Source organism: Pleurodeles waltl, chromosome 12 (assembly GCF_031143425.1).
Source record: "Pleurodeles waltl isolate 20211129_DDA chromosome 12, aPleWal1.hap1.20221129, whole genome shotgun sequence".
Classification (NCBI taxonomy): domain Eukaryota; kingdom Metazoa; phylum Chordata; class Amphibia; order Caudata; family Salamandridae; genus Pleurodeles; species Pleurodeles waltl.
The window spans coordinates 707371330-707386309 of record NC_090451.1 but is presented as its reverse complement, the minus strand read 5'-3'; the positions used below and the strand labels follow the sequence as shown (position 1 = coordinate 707386309).

Here is a 14980-nt window from a genome sequence, read left to right as displayed (position 1 = left end):
CCTAACCAGCACCACACTTCCACCGCCACCCCAACCAACCTACCATCCCCATCACACTACCAACACCTTCTTTACTTTTCTGGCCCTCCTTTTCTCTTTTTGGTTAAGCATTCTGTGAGATTATATGTGTTTTCCAGCTGTCTCTCTTGTGTAGTTCTCTACAACCCTCCAGTATGCTCCATGTTGCTCTTGTGTGTGTCTTCCTCCCATGTTCTACTCTGGGGTATGCTTGCCCTTGTATGCTTCTCCACCTGCATTACTTACTCGCCCATGTGATTCGCCGTTCCACGATACACTCTGTCTTGCCTGTGTGCTTCTGTTACCCTGCACTTCATGATGTTCTCTGTTGCTACTCCTTCCACTCTTCATGTTGCTTCCGACCCTGCCCTCCGTGATGATTCCCTCACCTGCACCCTCCGTGTTGCTTCCACCTTTGCTCGCCTTGGTGCTTCCACCATTTCGTTTTTTTAAAAAGTCCTTTTGCATTACCTTTTTGTATTTACCAATACAACTTGGGTCAGAAAATTTTAAAAAAGCACCCACGTGCACAAGCCTACTAAATGACATTACCATTGCAGCCGTGTTTATAACACCTTTTTTTGTTTTCTTTTTAGCAATGCTGAACACCATTGGGTAAAAACTATTGATGAAGCCAATAGGTCCCAAAGGCGAGACATAGTGGCTTTGACAATGCTTGTTCTTTTAAGAAAAAAGAATAAAAAATGACAAAAAAATCCCATTTATTGGTTTGTGTTTAATTCTAATCTGGACATAAAAAGGAAATGGCTTGTATTCAGACACTTTTGAAAATAAGTATTTCGTAAACTGTATTACAAGATACCACATATAAGCAGATGTATTCTTACATGTGCCTTTGCATGGACTTTTAATCATTGCAAGTTTAATTTAGTATGTGTATTTTATTTCACAGGCGATCCAAGATGGTAAACAGATGTGGGTCTGGAAAAAGACTAACAGAGCTTTCTAGTAAACACAGTACCCAGTGCTATAATGGTGAATTTTGGAACAGATTGAGTGAACAGCCCAGGTGTCAAGTCTTTAAAAGAATGTTTTAACTACTGTTTGCAGTGTTTCCAGATGTCTGTTATTATTATTTTTTTTATGTGCATATTCTTCTGGGTGGAATCGTTTTATGGTTTTACATCCCAGCACTGAGCAGGTAAAACATTTTCATGCTTAAAACACATTTAACTTCTAGATCCTTAGCTAAAATAAGTAAGATTGAAGTGTGGACCGTGCTGTGATTTATTTTTCAAAGACAACCTCCCAAAGCTGAGGCTTGTCTTTGAAAAACCGAAATAAAATGTTGCTGAGAGTTTTTTCCCAGCACGTGAAAAACATCTGAAAATGTCACATAACCTGGCTAGTAAAGGTGCACATGCATGCCCAATGTTGCGGTCTTCCACTGAATGCTCCTTCTTCCTGTATGAGGGTTTTGGCCAGGTACCAGTGTTGGGGGATTGTAACAAGCTTACCTTATGTTGGGGGTCACCCGGTCTTTGATGGTTGCGGTCTTCCTCCAAGTTCATGTACACTTGTGCGGTGGGCTCCTCCTCCTGCATGTTCTTCCGTACTGCGGATGTCTGGCCAGAGAATTTGACCTTTTCAAGCTACAGTTTAATTTCATTGCTATTTGCCCTTAAGTGGTTTTATGTTGAAAGGCTTTTTACTGCTCCTGCTAACGAACCTTCTGAGTTGACACCTGACCCTAACACACTTAAATCTTCATGAAAATTGGCACAGTGGCCTGCAGAGGGCTTTACCATTTCTTAATGCAACCCAAGTAACAGAAAACGAAGTTACCATTTCATCTAGTACTTGGCTGTTTGTGGCCCCAAGAGCTCCAACAAGCTGAAGCATCTATTAATCCTTCTTAGGATTTAGCTGCAATGTTAAAGGAACAAAGTCTGAAAATTCAGCAGTTACACTGTAAGAATGCTATTTTGCATCACACAATTGCCACTTGAACGTTGGCTCTTCCAACAATAAGTCCTTCAGCTCCCTTTTGTTCAATGGATCTAGCTAGATTGAGCACATTTTTAAATTTAACAACAGTACATTTTGCCCTTTTCCTGTTCAGTTGGCTTCCAGTCATCGAAAAGGGAGTTATTTGATTAGCTCGTTCTGTGGTGCCGCTTTGGCATCAGTCAATGTGCCCGCCTCAGATCCTTGCCTGAACTGTTACTCAGGTTTATTGACTCAATTCAAGAAAATATCTGAATGTCCCAATATAGGTCATTCAGCAGGAGATACCCGTGTGCCATTCGACAGGGAATAATGGATGTTCTTTTTATGTTACCCAGTTTAAACAATTAGCTTGCAAAACAAGATGAGAGAATGTAAATGACACATTTTCATCTGGTTTGAAAGACAAAATTAAAAATGAGATAATGCAAGCCAACTGATCTTCCTTTCCTAATTGATGCTACTTTGTTATTAAAACATCACGTTCAAAAGAGAAGGTTGGGAAAATGTAAGAGGTGCAATCAGGTTAGGTTGGTCCATTGGGGGCTTGGCCATCTTGAAAAACTGAAAATCCAGTTGAGAGAGGATAGACGAAGGTCTGGTTTGTGCATGTATTGTGCTGACCATGGTCATTTGGTAGAAGAATGCTTTGTGCAACCACGGAGGTCTTCAAGAAATGCACAAATCTGTCCTAAGTGAGGGAAACAGGAATGGATACATTGACTCCTGTATGTAGCAACGTTAAGCCCTAGTGGACAAAGTCTGTTTTAGCTTCAAACAAAAGTATATTTGAAGGTGTCTCTCTTATTTACCTGTCTGCTGTTTTGGATTCTGGATTATTGGGTATGTATATTGATGAAGTCTGGACTTTGAATCACCAAATGCAATGAAAAATCAGAAAAACTCTAGAAAAGGTGCTGATGGTTCACAGTTGTCCTCAGGTCGGTCAGAGAGATGGCGGCTCCTATGATTATTACCATAGTTTCCCATAGGGAAACTGTCCTTTGACATTATTGCATCTTCAAGTTATGCCATTGTATTTAGTTTACTTTTGTTGAAGTGCCAAAATCCCTATGTAAAGTGGGCTACACAGACCATCTCTTTATCATTGCAGCTTTGTCAGGACCATTGTTATGTCTCTAAGGATTATTGATCTCCTTTTCTTAAGGAAGTGTGCTCTCCAAAGTCTACTTCAACAGTTACCACTTTATTCTCCAGACAGGTCCAATAGCAAGAATTTGCTGATATATTCATGAAACCTACAGTATTTAAATTACCTCCTTATAGGGAGTTTGATCCATACTAAGGCTTCCTGAAAATGCAATGTCTTTTAAGCAAATGTATTCTTTGTTTTAAAAAGAAAAGAAGACCTGGAAGCAATGCTTCCAGGAGAACTTACATTATGCATTGATAGTCCATTTCACCTCTTTGGTTGGCCTTCTTTGTTCGCTGTCCAACAAAAAGGATTCTGAGTTATGACCTTATATGTCACGGGCTGCTCGGAGTTTATATCTCTGGCCCACTGGAACTGCAGAGTGGTTTTGATCCTTGTAGGTTCTGCCTTGACCAAGGTAAGGGCTGTACTTTCTGGTAGCCATGGTGCTGCCGACAAAGGAACGCTAAAAGGCAGTCCGTGCCCTCCTGAAGGAGCCCCAGAGGAAAAAACCCCAAAGGGAAAAACCTCTATAGCAGGAACTCCCTGGAACAAAAAAGGATCAAAAAGGTAAGTCTTCCAACAAGAAAATAATACTGGAAGAAACTGGAACAAGCGAGGGAAAATACTGGAGAAAAAAACAACAGGAGCGAAGATCACCACCAAAGGAAGTGTTGCAGCGCAAGGAGAACAAGAATTACACATCTTATATACTGTATAACAGGAAATGACCAACAGGAAGAAGAAAGACACCAAATTGGATTGGGAAAGAATGATAGGAGAATATAGAGAAAAGGCGTCATTTTGGAAAAGGGTCTGAAGGCATGCAGGGAAAAAGAAAGGCATGCTGAGAGAAAGAAGAACATGGCTGTGCAGTGTAAAAATATGGAAAAGAGGGAACGGAGAAAGAAGAGAAAAAAGAAGAAAGGAACAGGCTGCACCAGGTAAGTGAGGGATTGGAGGGAGGGTGCTCATGCCCAACATTGAGGGCGCACCACACCCAAAACCCATTGAGGCCCCATGCCCACTGTGGGGCCTCGTGCGAGTAAATAGAGAACAGAAAGGGCTCGGCACGCCTGGCCACCAGCAACCGCAGCCGCGCCCCGAGCCAAACACTCAGCTCGTGCTGCAACATTACATTGATCATCATGGTTTTCAACAAGTAACTATCAAGGATCATTACCTCTTGCCACTAATTAGGGAAATTACGGAGTCATTACGCAGTACTTCCATCGTTACAAAGTTAGATCTCTATAGTGCTCACCATCTTCTTCGTAATAAGAAAGGTAATGAATGGAAGGCAGCCTTTCTCACACACCCTTTGGTCATTTTGAGTATCTGGTGATGCCCTTTGAATTATGCAGTGCTGCTCAAGTTTTTCAGAGATTCATCAACCATGTCTTTTAAGAAGTTATCAGGAGCGTGGAATTTAATAAAATGTCTACTTGCCTATGGAATATGTTGCTTCTTAAATCTACTTGTCCTGTAAAAATATCTACTTGTCCCTTTAGTGCCATGTAGTGCGGTGAAATATTATGGCAGCAATCTCAATATGTAAGAGCTCTGATAATAGCCTCTTTGACTATGCCATGGCTAATACTATGGTAGAGCCTAAATACTAGTAATTCCAAGCCCTGCTATAGCAATTTCCTTATTTTTCCTTATTTTGCCACCTTTCCTCAGATCTACATACTGGGGCTGGAGGAAACAGTAAGCAATGGTTCGAGGGCTGGAATGCCTTTGGATCTGTGCAACCCTACTAGCGTGAATGTTTTAAGGATTTTCATCAGCTCTTCTCTAATCTTTTTTCATACTGAGAAAGGTTGGAAATTTACTCCTGACAAGGGCAGAAGTAGATGTTCTTCCACGGTTGGGAAAAAAGTGGTTGAAGGGAAAGTGAACTTGTAAGTGCTCAATAGATTGTTGCATGAGCAAATCTACACATGCATATTTGCTCGTGCTCAAATACAGTTCACAAATAGGTTCTAGGAGTATGATTTCCCAGTCAACTTCTGTATATTCTTATGAATTCATGAAAAAATTCAAAGACATATACCATAGGTGCACTTCTGTGACTTTCTTTAAGGATTGGGACCCTAATTAGATCTGGCGTTAACCAAGACATTTTGGGGGTCATTCTAACCCTGGCGGTCGGCGACCACCAGGGCTAAAATGACGGAAGCACCGCCAACAGGCTGGCGGTGCTTCCGTGGCCATTCTGACCGCGGCGGTAAAGCCGCGGTCAGAAAAGGGCAACCGGCGGTTTGGGATTCCGACCCCCTTACCGCCATCCTGTTCCTGGCGGTTTTCACCGCCAGGAACAGGATGGCGGTAACGGGTGTCGTGGGGCCCCTGGGTGCCCCACTAAGATTTTCAGTGTCTGCAAAGCAGACATTGAAAATCGCGACGGGTGCCACTGCACCTGTCGCACCCCTTCCACTCCGCCGGCTCCATTCGGAGACGGCATCCTCGAAGAAGGGGGTTTCCCGCTGGGCCGGCCGACCGCCGCCCGCCAATGTAGGAATGACCCCCTTTGTTTTTATTATAATTCAGTTTCTTTATCGGCTGTGTTTTCTGTGAACGATAGCATTCTGCTCTTCCACAAGGCGCATATTGGCACACAAAGTAGTTTTGTTCAGTGCTGGAAACTACTGTGGCAATGTGTGCTTTTTGAGATCAAAAAAACCTTTTTTTGCGTTTTGCCAATGTTTGTTACAATGGTAAGGGCCTGGCCGCTCCCTCAATAATAAAGTGTTACAAAAGGCACACATTGACAACACCAGAAGACTGACAACCAAGTTAGATTGGTTGGCTTTGCCAGTGCTTGTTTATTTTTGTGTTTCCCATAATCTTGTGGAAAATGGCCTACTTGTGCCATGAACATGAAAACTTGTGGTTCTTGACCCCAAACAATATGTCTTGGGCATGCCTCTGAGTTTAGAACATTGGAAACCTGTGGTGTTTGTAATGTTAAGACTGCAACAACATCAACTGCTGTGTAGACTTGAAATATAAGACTTTGAGAGGGGTGACGCTTTTGAACGTGACTTTCAATATCTTGTATTGCAAATAGCCACCAAAGGAATTTCCATGGATACAGGGAATGTTACGGACCTACTGGATTAGCAGTTACCCTGTACTTTTATAGAACCTCATTGTTTCTTAGGACTGGGCAATTTTGGTCAGTTGTATATTTAGAAATGTACCTATATGACATCCTATATATTAGATCCTCGAGAAAGGAAGTACTCAAAATGGAGTCTGCTAGAAGGAACAGTCTGAAAGAGCCTTTGAAGAACCAAAGAAAACCTTTACCTGAGCATTTATATTAATATCTCCAGACCTGGTCAAAGGTTTTGAGGTAGTGACGGATGCCCCAGAAAGAGCTTTTGGAGCAATATTTCTACAATACAGAAAAGATGATGGCTTAAAACATCCAATTTGTCATCTATATTTTGTGTTAACACCAAGCATGCAAAATTATTCTGTTTTTGAGAGAGAGCTCATACAAGTCAAGCATGCATATCTTGAGCAGCATCATCTATGTAAGGGGTCTGGAGAACCATATAAAGTCAGAGATGACCATCTGAATTTACGGCCTGATGTACCAATGTTTGTTTCCTATTCTAAGAATAGTGGAAAATATATTGGTACATCTGGGCCTTATTTTCTTCAGAATATGCAGTATCATAACATCAGGTACACTGAGTGGGTCTAATTCTTTGCTCAGTATGACTTCCGCATTACATGTATACTGGATTCTAAGATTATTATAGCAGGTGCCTGATCAGACTGCCATGCATTTGATCAAACTCAACTGAGCCAACCTTTTTACTAACATGTCAGGTCACCAATGAGGTACATTCCTTTTTACTGAGAGGGCATATTGTCTAAGCTTTGATGACATCTAGAAAATTCACTGAAACTTGAAAGAAGACACCTTTAATATTGCATCATAATCTTTATCTTTCTATAAGACCATTTATGCTTATTACTGAATTTTAAAAAGAAGTCGTATACATTTGTCACAATTTAGCTATTTGTAGAGATCAAGGAATTAAGCCTACATTGTACCTAGTACTTTGTTCCTTGCTGTGAACTTAATTCCAAGGTGATGTGTAGAAATGTGTTTCCACATGTCCAGTTTATGCTCAAAGAAAGGTGATACATTCCAAAGTGCTTGGTTATCTAGTCCTTTGCCTGTTTCTCTTGACCTGTGGAATACAGTGTCCACATATTTCTTTACCACTTTGCCTCCTTTGAATGGTTACTGAGTCAATACAGTTACTGTGAGACTCTTTTCTAAAGTGGATCATTTGTTCCCATTTAAATCAATACCTTCTTCTACAGTCATGGCGCAATAGTTTATTACTGATATCTATTGCATTCTGCATCAGGCTGTGTCTTCTTCTAGAACGGGGTTTGTCGTGAGGGTTACTTATGTTGTGGTTTCCCAGTCTTTGATGGTGGCATGTATTTGCTGGCCAAGTTTGGGGACGCTGGCATTGTGGTCTCCTCCACCCCAATGTTCTTCCTTTCTGCTGCTGGAGATGGGACATCTGTCCAGTAAGGCCCTGTTCTTCCCGTGGGGAGAGAGGGATGCAGAAACAACTTGACTTGTGAAAAGCATTCCCTAAAGCTGGGCATTTAAGCCCGGTTTTGCCCTTAGGAGCACATGCTGATTCCCCAACCAAAGATGGTGCATTTTTCTTCCTATGACGGTTCTTCCTGTTCAAATCATGGCCTTTTCATTTCCTGTCAACCCATTTTTAAGAGAGCAACTCCCCTTTTTCACAATGTTGCAATACAGTTAAAGGTATTTTTTTGTAGTTTTGACTCTTATTCCTAGGGGGTGAATTCTTTTAGTTCCTCCTAGCTTTTCTCTTCTTGGGATTTATGGTTGTCTTGTACCTGGAATTTTATATTTGAAGCTCCTATTTAATTTCATTGCTACTTGCCTTGAGGCATTTATGTTGAAAGGCTTCTTCTTCCTAGTGACACTTCTGAGACACCTCTTGTCCTGTCACACTTATTGTATAGTGTGAAGTCACTGTCAGGTTTCTACTTCCTACGTTTAAATGGGGACGAAGATTTATGACCATATGGAGGTCAGTAGAGATGTGATTGCTTTATGACTAATTGTTAATATTGACGAATCCACAGAAGCTGCCCTAATTTCTTCTGAATTCTATTACAGTGAAGGATTTTCAATCATAATGCGATAAGTACTGAGAACATGAATAGTGAATAAGGGCTATGTACTCTTCTGATGTCTTTCCGCAATACTGTCAGCATTGTGAATATGCATTCTAGTTGTTTTGAGAAGATCACCATTGAAAAAAATTAAACAGAGGGAGGACCATTTGCTTTCCAGTGTGATGGTGACAGAGCTCAGCATTCTCCACTCCAGCAAGTTTGTCTTTAAAGTCTAGTGAGTGACAGAAACGTTGTGCTTGAAGGTTTGAGGACTTTTCTGATTTGTTCTATGACAGCCATAATTGTTTATGTTCCAGTCAGCCGTGCATCAATGTTTTACCGGGGTTCTAATTTCGTACCTGCCCTCCAGATTTCCGACAGCATCCATTAAAATATTACACCCTAAAAAGCTTAATAGCTGGTCCCTCATCATCCTCAGAGGGTTTTACACTTTATTCTGGAGTTGAGCTGGCATATCTCCTTAGATTTGATAACTCATGTTTCTGATGGATACAACTACCTGTGGATTCCTCACCTCATGAATACTCCCATGGCGCCAGCATTCGACGGAAATCTTCTTACTAGTCTCTGCACGTCGACGAGGACGTCACTGTCTCGCACGCGACGCCGTCTGACGTCATACAGGCAATAAGAGGTCCTCGACGACGTGCGGACGTCAGTTCCCTTTTTTCCGTGCATTCGAAACGGTTATCTTCGAGGGAGCAACTGTTACTCTTGCGGTTACAGTGTATATCTTGCTGCGTACTCTTTCTCTGTGGAAATAATGTCGCAGAGAAAGTCTGGATTTAAGCCTTGTCGTGAGTGCGGAGGCAAGATGTCGGTGACGGATCCTCATTCCGATTGCCTTTGGTGTTTGAGCTCCGACCACGACGTCTCGACTTGTGATTCATGTCAGCACATGAATCCGAAAGCCCTTAAAGAACGTGAGGCGAAGCTGTTTATGGCCAAGTCAAAGGAGAAGCATCACAAGAAGTCTTCTCCAAGACATCGGCGTCATCGAGACTCCCGGCGCCGTAGAGAATCTCGGCGTCATTCAAGGGAGGCTCGTTCCAGGTCTCCGGATCGGCGCCGAAAGACATGGGAGGTCAGCTCCACGGTGACGCCGCATCCTTCGACGCCGTTGCCCTCTCCGGCGTCACCAACTTCGCCTGGACAGGCGTCGGTGATTGAGGTATTGGAGCCTCAAGTGTTTTCTCCGGCGCAGACGCCGAGGCCGGCGTCGGGGTCGCCTCCGAGACAGGCACCCCAGTATCCGGCTTTTCCCACCCCTGGAGCCGATAGTTCCGCATTCTTGAATGCGATGTATGCCATCTTCCAACAGATGGCTCCAGGGGGTGCTCCGGCTGGGCCTTTGGCCTTTTCTTTGGGTGATCCTGCGCCTCTTCGGCCGGCACCCTTTATGCCCTTTCTCCCGTTTGGGAACGTGGGCTCGGCGCCAGTGTCGGCGCCGGTGGCCGCTCCGGTGTCTTCGGAGGGATTGGCCCCAGGGATTTCCATCCCGTCGACGTCGAGATTTCGGCCTGTGACTCCGGTGGGTCCATCTGTTTCAGCTGCTCTTCAGTCGGCGCCGAAGTTACCCGTGGCGCCGGATGCGGCGTCGGTGGCTTCCGAAGATCGGCGCCGATCTCCGACTTCGGCGGAGGCATTGTCGACTCCGCGGATTGAGCAACGACTGCATTCAAGGAGGCGTGCTCTCCGGGTACTAGAAGAGCAGGAGTACCAACGAGCCCTAGAGGAAGGAGAGCTAGAGGACTCGGGTGATGGGCTGCGTGGACTGGAGTCGGCCAGTGGGCTGGACACTTCCCCTGAGTGGGACCTTTCGTCCCCGGGGGAATATACTGAGGAAGCTGCTTCCTTTCATACAGTGGTACGGAAGGCAGCTAGTTTTTTGGACCTGCCTTTGCCGGTGGTGGAGGCGAAACAAAACCTTTTGACGGAGGTGTTGCATCCGGCCTCAGCCGCGGCGGAGCCTCTGTTACCTTTTAATGACGCTCTGCTGGATCCGGTTTTAGAGGTGTGGAAGAGGCCGGCATCTTCCCCAGCAGTTCACAGAGCCGTGGCCAGGAGGTATCGGACGGCTCCAACTGATCCTGGTTTCCTATCTAGGCACCCTACGCCGGAGAGCTTGGTAGTGCAGGCCTCCTGTTCGTCCAGGTCAGCGCCTGGTTCTTTCCCGACGGTGCCTGGGGACAGAGACTCAAAAAAGCTAGAGGCGCAGTCGAAGAAGATTTTTTCGTCCTGCAGTCTGGCGTTAAAAGCCACTAATGCGACCTGTATCCTGGGGAGGTATATTCATGCTCTGATGGATGACATCTCCTCTTCGTTTACAGAGCTTCCCCAGGGTCTTTTGGATCTTGTCTCTGATGCCCAGGCTGCTGCGACCCAAATTATCCAGACGGGACTGGATACCACCGACTCGGTAGCCAGAGCAATGGGCACAACTGTGGTGGAAAGGAGACAGGCCTGGCTCCGTAACTCGGGCTTTTCGGCAGATGTACAGTCCACATTGTTGGATCTCCCGTTTGATGGGGACAAACTGTTTGGGGCTAAGGCTGATTCGGCCTTGGAACGTTTTAAGGAGAGCAGGGCCACGGCTAAGTCGTTGGGACTCCAAGCTCCTTCTTCCACGGCCTCTTCCAGATTCTTCAGGAGGTTTCGTGGATTTGGGCGTGGCTCTTCCTCCTCTTCCTTTCGGGGAAGATATCAGCAACCTGCCTCTTCCCATCCCTATAGATCTTTTAGGGGGAGGGGTAGGGTCCGCACCAGGGGAGCCTCTCAGCAGCACTCTGCCTCTTCCTCATCCTCTGGCGGGGTGCAGCAGGGGAAGCAGCCTTAGGCTTCCACCATTTCCCACTCACTCCTCTCCTGTAGGGGGAAGATTACAGCATTTTCTCACCAAATGGGAGACTGTTACGTCGGACACTTGGGTTCTCAGTGTTGTGGGAAAAGGCTACACCCTTCCCTTTCGGGAGTTTCCGCCCCTCATCCCGCCCGCCCTTCGTATTGTTCACAAGAACACCTCCTGTTGCTAGAACAGGAGGTAGAAGTCCTCCTTTTAAAGGGCGCGGTGGAGTTGGTCCCGGAGCAGGAAAGGGGTCAAGGAGTTTACTCAAGGTATTTCCTGATTCCCAAGAAGGATGGTCGTTTGAGACCAATTCTGGACCTGAGGATCTTGAATTGGTTCCTCAAGCAGGAAAAGTTCAAGATGCTGACCCTAGCACAGGTGCTTTTGGCGTTGAACATGGAAGACTGGATGGTGTCTGTCGACTTGCAGGATGCTTACTTTCATATCCCGATACTCAAGTCACACAGGAAGTATCTCCGGTTTGTGGTGGGATCGCAACACTACCAGTTTGCGGTCCTTCCGTTTGGTCTTACTTCAGCACCTCGAGTCTTCACGAAGGTGATGTCGGTGGTTGCGGCAGAGCTCAGAAGGAAGGGGATAGCAGTATTCCCTTACTTGGACGATTGGTTGATCAAAGCCAAGTCCCCGGAGCTTGTGTTGCGTCATCTGCAGTCAACAACCCAGTTGTTGTTCGACCTGGGCTTTTCGGTGAACGAGCCCAAATCTCACCTAGAGCCCTCTCAGCGCCTCCTGTTCATAGGGGCAGTACTGGATACAACATTGGGTCGGGCCTTTCCTCCGCCTCAGCGGATTCAAGATATTCAGGATTTGGTTCCAATGTTTCGAAATGGAGCGGTAGTTCCAGTCCTCAAGGTCCTTCGTCTGCTCGGTCTTTTTGCCTCCTGCATTCTGTTGGTCACGCATGCTCGCTGGCACATGAGGGCTCTTCAGTGGTGCCTACGAAGGCAGTGGTCTCAACACAGAGGGGATCTAGAGGGTACTGTCAAGATCTCCAGAGATGCTGCTGTGGATTTGAAGTGGTGGATTGCAAGCAACAATCTTTCACAAGGAAAGCCGTTCCAGCAGTCGCCACCAGTGGCCACAGTCATAACGGATGCTTCCACTCTAGGGTGGGGAGCTCATCTGGGGGATCTGGAGATCAAAGGTCTTTGGTCTCCAGAGGAACAGATTTTTCACATCAATCTGTTAGAGTTACGGGCTGTACGTCTGGCTCTCAAGGCCTTCCTCCCTTCCCTTCGTGGTCAGTCGGTACAGGTCCTAACGGACAATACTACCTCGATGTGGTACATAAACAAGCAGGGAGGAGTGGGGTCGTACCTTCTCTGCAGAGAAGCTCTTCGACTATGGTCCTGGGCAAAGGACCATCGGATTTGCTTGATAGCAAACCATCTGGCCGGAGTCTTGAACGTGCGTGCGGACAGTCTCAGTCGCCACTTCTCGGCAGACCACGAGTGGCGTCTCCATCCAGATCAAGTCCGTTTAATCTTCCAGAAGTGGGGGTTTCCTCGGGTAGATCTGTTCGCCACTCGAGAGAACGCGCATTGTCCGTTGTTCTGCAGCCTTCAGTATCCGATGCAGGAAGCGTTGGGGGACGCGTTTCAAATGACCTGGTGCGGCCAGTTGCTTTACGCGTTTCCTCCCATACCCTTGATTCCTCGAGTATTGAGGAAGATTCGCCAAGACCGGGCTCTAGTAATCTTAATAGCTCCGGATTGGCCAAGGAGGGTGTGGTACTCTGACCTTCTCCAACTCTCAACGTGCCCGCCGCTCCGTCTCCCTTTCAGGGCAGACCTCCTCTCACAGTCGCAGGGGCAGGTTCTACACCCCAACCTCCAGAGTCTGCACCTACATGCCTGGAGATTGAACGGGGCAACCTGAGTTCCTTCTCTCTCCCGCCTGAGGTAGTGGATGTTATATTAGCGGCCAGGCGACACTCCACTAAATCTATCTACGCTAATAGGTGGTCTAAATTTGTTGCGTGGTGTGGAGAGAGGCAGATTGATCCTTTGCATGTTCATCTATCGGACGTTTTGTCTTTTGCTCTATCTCTGGCGCAAAAAGGTTGTGCAGTGGCTACCATTAAAGGTTATTTATCGGCCTTGTCAGCCTTCATATGTCTTCCAGACCAACCATCTTTATTTAAATCCCCTATTGTTATCAGATTCTTGAAAGGTCTTCTAAATCAATATCCTCCAAAGCCATTCGTTATGCCGCAATGGGATTTGTCCTTAGTCCTGACTTTCCTTATGGGGTCCCCTTTTGAACCTATGCATTCTTGCCCCTTGAGGTATTTGGTTTTAAAAACAGTCTTCCTGATAGCTATAACATCAGCAAGGAGAGTGAGTGAGTTGCAGGCCTTATCAGTAAAACCCCCTTATACAACTTTTTATGGGGATAAGGTGGTGTTGAGGACCAAGGCTGCTTTCCTCCCGAAGGTTGTTTCACCCTTCCATTTGGCTCAGGCAATTACTTTGTCCATGTTCTATCCTCCGCCTCATCCTTCCAAAGAGGAAGAAAGACTGCACCGTCTGGACCCAAAGAGAGCGTTGAGCTTCTTTATCGATAGAACAAAGGATTTCAGGCTGGAGGATCAGCTGTTTATTGGATACGTGGGCAAGAGGAGAGGAAAGGCAGTCCACAAGAGAACACTATCCAGGTGGGTTGTTCTTTGCATTAAAATATGTTACTCTTTGGCAAAGAAGGATCCTCGTGAGGGCATTAGAGCTCATTCCACCAGAGCTAAGTCGGCCACTTCGGCCTTAGCCAGAGGTGTTCCTGTGGTCGACATCTGCAAGGCCGCAACTTGGTCGTCCCTTCACACTTTTGCAAAACATTACTGTTTAGATTCTGAGGTTAGAAGGGACGGCCATTTTGCACGGTCAGTGCTGCAGGATTTCTTGGTTTGACCATTTAGGCACCCACCGCCGGGCGTGGTACTGCTTTGGGACTCTATTCATGAGGTGAGGAATCCACAGGTAGTTGTATCCATCAGAAGAACGAGTTACTTACCTTCGGTAACGACTTTTCTGGTGGATACATTAGCTACCTGTGGATTCCTCACGGTCCCACCCGCCTCCCCGTTGCCTTTATGGTCTTGCCAAGTAATCCTTGAGTGCGCTCCTCTTGGTCTTTGAGGGTGCAATAGATGTATATATATAATATATTTATATATATGTAGGTATATGTGTATATATCTTTATGTATATACTTGGTGTGTGTATATATTTTAAAAGAGAGAGTTTTATATATATATATATATATATATGTACATAAAAAGATTTACAGTTATTCATACAATGTGGTGTATTTTTACAATATAATGGATGTTGCTTTGTTCTTTCATTGCATTGCCTGGTTGTTCTCATGCACGTAAAAAATGATTGGTACTGACGTCCGCACGTCGTCGAGGACCTCTTATTGCCTGTATGACGTCAGACGGTGTCGCGTGCGAGACAGTGACGTCCTCGTCGACGTGCAGAGACTAGTAAGAAGATTTCCGTCGAATGCTGGCGCCATGGGAGTATTCATGAGGTGAGGAATCCACAGGTAGCTAATGTATCCACCAGAAAAGTCGTTACCGAAGGTAAGTAACTCGTTCTTCTGGTCCCTGAACTGTCTTTGGAGCTACTAAATAATAGTAATAGTAACAAATTGTGGTTGTGAAGGTTTAATTTTATTTTGAACCAAGCATTCAAAATAATAGTAGTGAATGGGTCATATGTCTGTGGACTGACAGCATTTAGTATTTGGATCCTTGT

The 14980-nt window shown here is 45.5% G+C and overlaps 1 long non-coding RNA gene across 1 annotated transcript in view; it reads left to right on the top strand.

Annotated features, from left to right (window-relative positions):
* LOC138267850 (uncharacterized) overlaps positions 1–2351 on the top strand; it is a 59355-nt gene extending 57004 nt beyond the window's left edge. Inside the window, exon 3 of the long non-coding RNA XR_011199880.1 lies at positions 932–2351. This is a non-coding gene — a long non-coding RNA (uncharacterized lncRNA). The remainder of the gene's footprint in view (positions 1–931) is intronic.
* The last annotated feature ends 12629 nt before the right edge of the window (positions 2352–14980 follow it).